The sequence below is a fragment of the Sorex fumeus genome, unplaced genomic scaffold, assembly GCF_029834395.1.
Source record: "Sorex fumeus unplaced genomic scaffold, SorFum_2.1 ptg000054l, whole genome shotgun sequence".
NCBI lineage: Eukaryota > Metazoa > Chordata > Mammalia > Eulipotyphla > Soricidae > Sorex > Sorex fumeus.
In genome coordinates this window covers 44,953,776-44,961,979 of record NW_026606111.1, presented here as the reverse complement: position 1 = coordinate 44,961,979, position 8,204 = coordinate 44,953,776, and the positions used below count along the sequence as shown (strand labels likewise).

Sequence of the window (8,204 nt, the reverse complement as noted above, 5' to 3'; positions counted from 1 at the left end):
GTTAATGTGAGTTGGCCATTAAACTTCACTGAGACCCTTTGTTCTGTCCTTTATAGGAGCCACATGATTCTCACCTTCCGTTCAAGTTGAACTTGTAATAAGGTGGAATGAAATTATCAATATGCTTCTCACCTCATTCTTCAGGAGAAAAATCCTACATACATTCAAGGTGGTCAAAGTGCAGACAACACCATCCACCTTTTCCTGGAGATGTATAGGGGACTGAGGTGAGAACAGCAAAAGGCTCTAGTTTAATGGTCTTAATTAAGGTTTCAGGGAACGACATTAAACAACCTCATATACCATCTTCCAAAAGAATTATTCTGTAAAACTGATGCCTAGGGTATGGTAAAAGATAATATGGTAAAAACCATATTTTTCTTTCTGGGACATTAAATTTCTAAATCTATTTATGCATGCTGCTTTGAAATACATTCCTTGATTAGGAATCATTGTCTGCCATAGGAGTGAGGAAGGACAACACTCAAAGTAATAAGAAGAGAAAATATGGAAAAATTAACTCCTACTAAGTTTAACACATGTACTAAAATTGAAATGATAAAATGATGAGCATGGTCCTTGCACAGAGATGATATGCAAACTTGTAAAGCATTCCATATTTTTGTTGCAAGAAGAATGACCAGGTCTACTTTAAGCTAAGAAAATCCCCACAAGTACAAAAATTCTACATAAAGAGAGCACAAGTCCCCATCACAACAATCTCTCTCAATGTCAATAGACTAAATGTGCCAATTCAGAGGCACAGAATAGGAAGATGAATTAGAAAACTGAAACCAACGATCTGCTGCCTGCAAGAAACACGTCTGAACAATCAAAGCACCCATGGGCTAAAAGTAAAAGAGTGGGAAATAAGTTTTCAAGAAAATATGACCTCCACAAAGCTGGAGTGGCCATACTAGTATCAGACCACATGGACTTCAGGCTAAAGGTTATCAGAGACAGTGAAGGTCATTTCTTAATGATCATGGGATATGTACATCAGAAAGAACTCACCCTCCTCAATGTATATGATTCTAATGACAGACCAGCAAAATACTTAAAAACAACTTCTAATTGACTTATAGAAAAACATTGATAGCAACACAATACTAGAAGGAGATTTCAACACTTCTTTGTCACTTCTCCATAGATCAAACAGACTGAATCTCAGCAAGGAAATCTTTTCTTTAAGGGAAGTAATGAACAACCATTGGCTTAGAAAAGAAATCAAAGAGGAAATAAAAAGTTTCCAGAAACAAATGAGAATGAGGACACGAGCTACCAGAACTTGTGGGACACAGCAAAAGCAGTGTTAAGAGGAAAGATTATAGATCTGCCAGAATTCATCAGGAAGAAAGAAAGGGCCTACATGAATAAATTAGAGCTCAAGATTTTGGAAAATGACCAAGAAAAGTAGTCCAAACTAGGCTGGAGGAAGGAAATAATAAAACTTGTACCAGACATCAATGAGCTAGAATCCCAAAATACAATCCAAAAGACCAATAAAAGCAAAAACTGGTTCTTTGAGAAAATAAATAAGATCAATAAACCATGAGAAGCCTCTCAATGAAACAAAGAGAAAGAATTCTAATAAATCGAATCAGAAATGCAAAGGGGAGTATCCTAATAGAAAGTACAGAAATCCATAGGATCATCAGAGATTATTTTGAGAATCTTTGCAGCACGAAATGAGAGAATCTTGAAAAAATTTGATAAATTATTGGATTCCAATTGCCTCCCAAGGCTGAACCAAGAAGATTTGGAATACTTGAACCTATCACAAACAAGGAAATTGAAATGATGGTCAAAAGTACACCTGCAAACAGAATCCATGGCCCAGATGGATTCAATATTGAACTACTTCAAACCTTTAAAGAGAAACTGCTTCCAACATTTTTAAGATTATCCAGGAAAGTGAAGAAACAGAAATACTCCCAAATAGTTTTTATGAGGCAAAGATCACCCTAATACTCAAATCGATAGAGATACCACAAAAAAAGAAAATTACAGACCTATTTCCTTGATGAATACAGATACAAAGATTTTCAAGAAAATACCAGCAAAGAGAATCCAGAAACTCAACAAAAGATCACACACTATGACCAAGTAGGTTTAGCTTGGGGATGCAAGGATTGCTTAACATTCTCTAGTCAATCAATAGAATACACCATCTCAATAAAATAAAGATAAAAGTCATATGATTATATCAATAGATGTAGATAAAGCATTTGATAAGATCCAGCACCCATTCATGATGAAAAACTCTCAACAAAATTGGAGTTGAAAGTACTTTCCTCAATCTAATCAAAGCAAATTACCACAAACCCACAGCAAGCATTATTCTCAAGGGGGAAAATCCAAAGTCTTGGAGCAGAAATCAATGAAATAGAATCCCAGAATACAATCAGGCACAAAACAAGTTACCCACTCTCACCACTCCTATTCAACATAGTACTTAAAGTACTTGCCATATGATTTCGGTAAAAAAAAAAAAAAAAGATATCAAGGGCATCCATATAAAAAAGGAAGAACTCAAGCTTTTACTATTTGGAGATGACATGATACTATACTTATAAAATCCCAAAGAATCTACAAAAAAGCTCCTGGGAACAACAGATTTGTTTAGAAAAGTAGCATATTACAAAATCAATATCTGGTACTCCATGGCTTTCCCATATATTAATAATGAAAGAGAAAAAAGAGATAGAGAAAAACAATCCCATTCACAATAATACCTCAGAAAATAGAGTATAATAGAATCAACTAAAAAGGTTAAGGAACTATACCAAAAAAAAAACCTACAAAACACTACTTCACGAAATAAGAGAGTATTATGAGGAAATGGAATCTCATCCCATGCTCATGGATTGAGAGGTTTAACACTGTCAAAATGGCAATACACCCCAAAGCTCTATAAAGATTTAATGCACTTTCTATAAGGATACCCATAACATTTTTCAAATAAATAGATTAAACACTCTTGAAACTCATACAAAACCATAAACTCCCATAAAGAGCTAAAGCAATCTTTGGTAAAAAGAAGAAGGGAACACCTTCCCCAACTACAAACCCTACTACAAAGTTTTAGTAATCAAAATATCATGATATTCAGATAAAGACAGGCCTAAGATCAATGGAATATAGTCAACTATCCTGACGCTGGCCCTCAGATTATTATTACCTAATCTTTCTTAAAGGCTCAAGAAATATGAAGTTGAGCTAGGAAGTCTCTTCAGCAACTGGTGCTGGGAAAACTGGACAGCAATATGCAAAAAAAATGAACTCAGACCTCTTTATAGTGCCAGGCACAAACTCAGAATAAAATGTATTAAAGACCTCACTATCATACTTGAATTCTTAAGATATATGGAGAAAAATGTGGGAAGATCCCTTCATGACATTAAAGCTGAGGGAAACTTCTAGAATGAAACACCACTGACCAAGGAAGAGGAAGTGAAGATAAACAAATGAGACTACATTAAACTAAGAAGTTTCTGCAACTCAGAAAAAATGGTGACCATGATCGAAAGACAGTCCACATAATGGGGAAAAATTATTTATGCAATACCCATACAATTAAGCTCAAAATTCTGACTCCTGTATCATTAAGAACACTAAATAGTTCCCGTGAATTTTATTCTTCTTCACATATATTTATTCTAAAATATTTTAGATTTATTTTTAAACCACAGGTAAAAAGGTAAAATTATAAGTTTTTTTAAAAATAAAAAATAATCCGTATACATACCCAGGTGCGACCCAAAAAACAAAAAAGCAAGCAAGGAAGCAAGCAAGCAAGAAAGAAAGAAAAAAATTAAAAATTAAAAAATAATGCCGTTTGCAATGCTAAGGATCAATCCCAGATCATCATTCTTTGCGTTTTTGGGTCACACGTGGCGATGCACAGTGGTTACTCCTGGCTCTGCACTCAGGAATTACTCCTCACAGTCCTTGGGGGGACCATACAGGATGCTGGGAATCTAACCTGGGTATGCCGTGTGCAAGGCAAATGCCCTACCTGCTGTACTATAGCTCCAGCTACCCCCCTCCCCATAATTCATCATCTTGAGTGCCTCAGATTTTTACCTTCCATTTGGAAACTTCATCTTTATATTGACACAGTAAATTGAAACCACAGAACCATTGAATGGCATGTTATAATGGTAGCACCCATGAGCAAACATTGATAACCCATAAGTTGGCATGAATGAATTCTGTCTCAGATGCTTCACTTCTGAGGATACCTGTCACTACCTCCTTTCTGTTACGTATCCCAGGATCAGAACCTACATCAGGCCATCAGTAGAAATTGTCCACCCGAAAGCTAGCCTTCCACTGGGATCAGAATCCTTGATCCATTTAACTTGAAATTTTTCATTCATGACTTGTTGACCTTGTTTCAGTTGGAGGCATCCAGAGCATAAACTCAGCTTTCCCGTTGTTTCCACAGGAAACCCAAATACCTAAGAATGTTATCATTTCTGACGCCACTGTTACAGATTTTTTGGAATCCCACGGTAAGATACTATCATTAATGTTATAATATTACTGTTCTCTATAGTCCGGTCTCCCCAAATAAATCTCTACCCTCCTCAGTGCAAGTGCAGACTCCAGTGTATAATGATCCTGAACGTACTTATAATAGTTTCACTCAGGTTCTCCCCTAAAGTGCACAAGTTATGTTCATACCAATCCAAGTTCTTATTCCTAAACTACCAGAGTGGGCTTGTTCCTCAAACTTGTGTTCTCCCTTGAAGAAATACCGTGCTTCCTTTCTCTATGTCTCTCTTTGCTTGTTTTGTTAAATGACTGTTCTCGCTTGAACATATATTCCATTCCACCCTACAACTGTTTCACAAGTTTCTAAGAGTTTTTCAATAAAATATATTTTGTTTCACTAAACTAAAATTTTAAAACCCCAGAGCATTCTTAAAACCAATATTTGTATCTTTTAAACCACAAATTTTGAAAATGAAAGGTGGTAAAGCAATGGAATACTACTCAGTTGTATGAAGTGAAATCTTCTTATTATTTGTATATAAAATGTATAACATGAGGAAATTATGTTTATTGACAAAAACCAGGCAGAGAAAGATAGGCATCCTACAAATTCAGGCATATGTGGAATATGGAGAAAACAAATTAAAAAAATAAAATGAGACAGACAAACCTCTAAACATTATTTATATTTTATGATATATAATTCAATTAACAATGGTTTCTCATACACATAATTCCAACATGACACTCCGCATTCTCTCAAAGAACAAACCCTCCCTCTCACCCAATCCCCCAGAATCCCTCCCTCCTAATCCCCTGACCCAATTGTGTGGATCAGTTCTCCCCTTACATTGCTCTTGAACTTTTGTTGCTACCTTGCTGTGTGTCTTTACATCCCACATATGAGAAAAATCTCTCTGTATCTGTTCCTTTCCTTAAGGCTAACTTTACATGCATGATATCCTCTAGTTTCATCCAATGTTGAAAATTACATAATTTTGATCTTTTCAAAGCAATAAAAACAAACTTTAGAACTATGAGACTATTTAGTTACCAGATCGAAAAGTATAATCAAAGTGGAAAAACTGAACAATGGTGAATGACAGAGTAGGCCTTTCAGTAGTGAGTGTAATATGATACATGCAAGTTGATTCTGCATAATCCTAATATTTATGAAATTCTATAATGTAATTCTATAAGGTAATTTTAAATAATCAAAAAAGTATTTAAATAATTTACATTTATCTATGATTATGACGTATCTTTTGTGTCAAACTATCAGAAATAAAAAGAATGTGAGATAGAGATATGGTCTATCACTATACTTTTAAACAAGAGAAGCGCTAAAAATTTCTGTATCTTGATGAACTCTCATATAAATTGACTCCAAAATCAAATTAATATACTCAAGGAAAAATAAAAGTCAACAAATTTAATCTTTTGCCTTCACTCAGGTTCCCATCTGCTGAACTCTGGCAGATGAAACAATTTTTATTTTATTTTATTTTTTTAAAATTTTTATTAGTGAAACACCATGATGTACAGTTGTACATTTACAAATTTTTGTGCTTGGGTTTTGATTATACAATGATCACATGCCCATTCTTCCGCCAGTGCCCATTTTCCACCACCATGTATTCCAGTATCCCTCCCACACCAATCCCCCCCATCCCACCCTGACTCTGTGGCAGGGCATTCCCTTTTGTTCTCTCTCTCCTTTTGGGTGTTGTAGTCTGCAAAAGAGGCATTAAATTGTAATTATGTTCAGTCCATAGTCAGAATTTTTATTTTCAAAGGATTTCTTGTCAGAGGTTTGGCATTCTTTGCTAGCAACCAACTCATTTTCTTCTGCATTTTTTTTCTAGAAATATATACTTATACTAAGAATGATTAGTCATGGGATCAAATTGACAAATGTCCCTGTTTTTACTTCAGTTCTGTTTCCTCATTATCACAAATTATTAGCAGTGGATAGAAAATAACTAGCCCAAAATTCGTGGGGGAAATGGAAATGTTTATGCTTTCCATAGTTTGGAAAATCCCTGTCACTAGTATAGTGATATACATCTAAATTTGTAAACAATATGATTAAGAAGAGGTAAACCATGACTGCCACTTCAAGGAAGAACGGGCCTTCAGCAAATATCCTTGGTTTCAGAAGGATGGCTCTGGCTTGGATGGTGTCAAACATGAGAGCTGTGAGCTACCTGCAGTTAACACATGCTCTGAGGCTATGTGGTGACACTGCTGAGAAATGTCGAGAGCCCTGATTAGGTAGGGTCATGGGGGAGAATGGAATGATGACAAGAAAACAGAGCAACAGGACAAGATCATAGATTCCTTTGTATAAAAGTTTTCATCTCTAATGTATTAATCTGTGAAAAAGAGAAACAACTTCTTATCATTCTTCCTGGCAATATATTATCCTTACATATTGCTTCGGAAAAAAACGCTTCCCTTGTTAGTTATTATAGCCTGAATATCTGTGAGGTCTTTGAACTCTTTCTATGTATACAGTGCTGATGAATGAAACCAATCTCACTATTTAAGTATCTAAACTGCAATGTTCTCACCATTTAACTCTCTAAACTCTGATGGCTCCAAATCTTCTGAGATCAGCTTTCATCTCTTCCATGATATCCAGCCTTCTCTTCCCAACTGTCAACTGTCCCTTTCTTTCTCCCTCTCTCTACCAACTATGGTCTCCCTGCCAAAATTTGCCAAGACAAGCCTTCTTGAAATATAGACATAAGTTGACTTCTCCTTTTTTTAAAATTTAGGCAATTTTGATTTTCAAAGTCATTTATATTGGAGATTTGTCATACAATATTCCAATTCTAATCACACAACCAGTGTCTGCATCCCTCCACCAAAAAATTACCCATTTCTCCCTGCATTCCCACTGATTTCCTTGACAAACACATTTTGAATTTTTACTATTGTACTTTGGATTCCATACTTACAGTAGTCTTGGCATTGGTGGTTAAGACAAACACCTCAACTTTTTCATGCTGGCCTTCCTGGATCAATGCCCACTGACACCATGTAGGGGAAATATATGAGAACAAATCATTAAGCTCCAAATTTTTCAAATAATCTTTAAACAATTCTGATCGAAAGGAAAATAGTGAGAACTGGAGGAGACAACCCCTTGTCAGCCTGCAAAGTCTTTTCATTTTTCCACATTACAAAAGAAGAAATCAGTGAAGGAGGTCTGTCATTAGGCAAGTTAGGTTACCCTGCTGAGGTGTGGTCAACAGGGTGTTTTGTGCTCTTCTCTCCTTCCACCAGAAGTCCCAAACCTATGATTTTTGTCTCTTCAGTCCGCATAAAATGAAAAAGTTTTACCACACAGACATCCATGCAATGAGCCCAGCCTAGGTGATAAAAATAAATTTCAGCAAATTCATAGGTTAGTCATGGTAGTAGAATCTAAATATCATGTTTTTGTATTGAATCTGCAGGAGACACATATTACAAAACTTTTCATGATTCAGTTTCAATCATAGGATATTTTAACACCTAACCTCCACTAGTATACAGTTCCATTGCTAATGTCCCTAGTTTCTCTCCCACGACTCCCTGTCCCAACCCCAAACCCCACCTGACAGCCTTCTGTCTCTACACTATTGCAGGCACCTCTCTCTCTCTCTCTCTCTCTCTCTCTCTCTCTCTCTCTCACACACACACACACACACACACAC

At 35.8% G+C, this 8,204-nt stretch overlaps 1 pseudogene; it reads left to right on the top strand.

Annotated features, from left to right (window-relative positions):
• Nucleotides 1–530: 530 nt before the first annotated feature.
• LOC130033848 (uncharacterized) lies at nt 531–624 on the top strand (annotated as a pseudogene).
• Nucleotides 625–8,204: the final 7,580 nt, after the last annotated feature.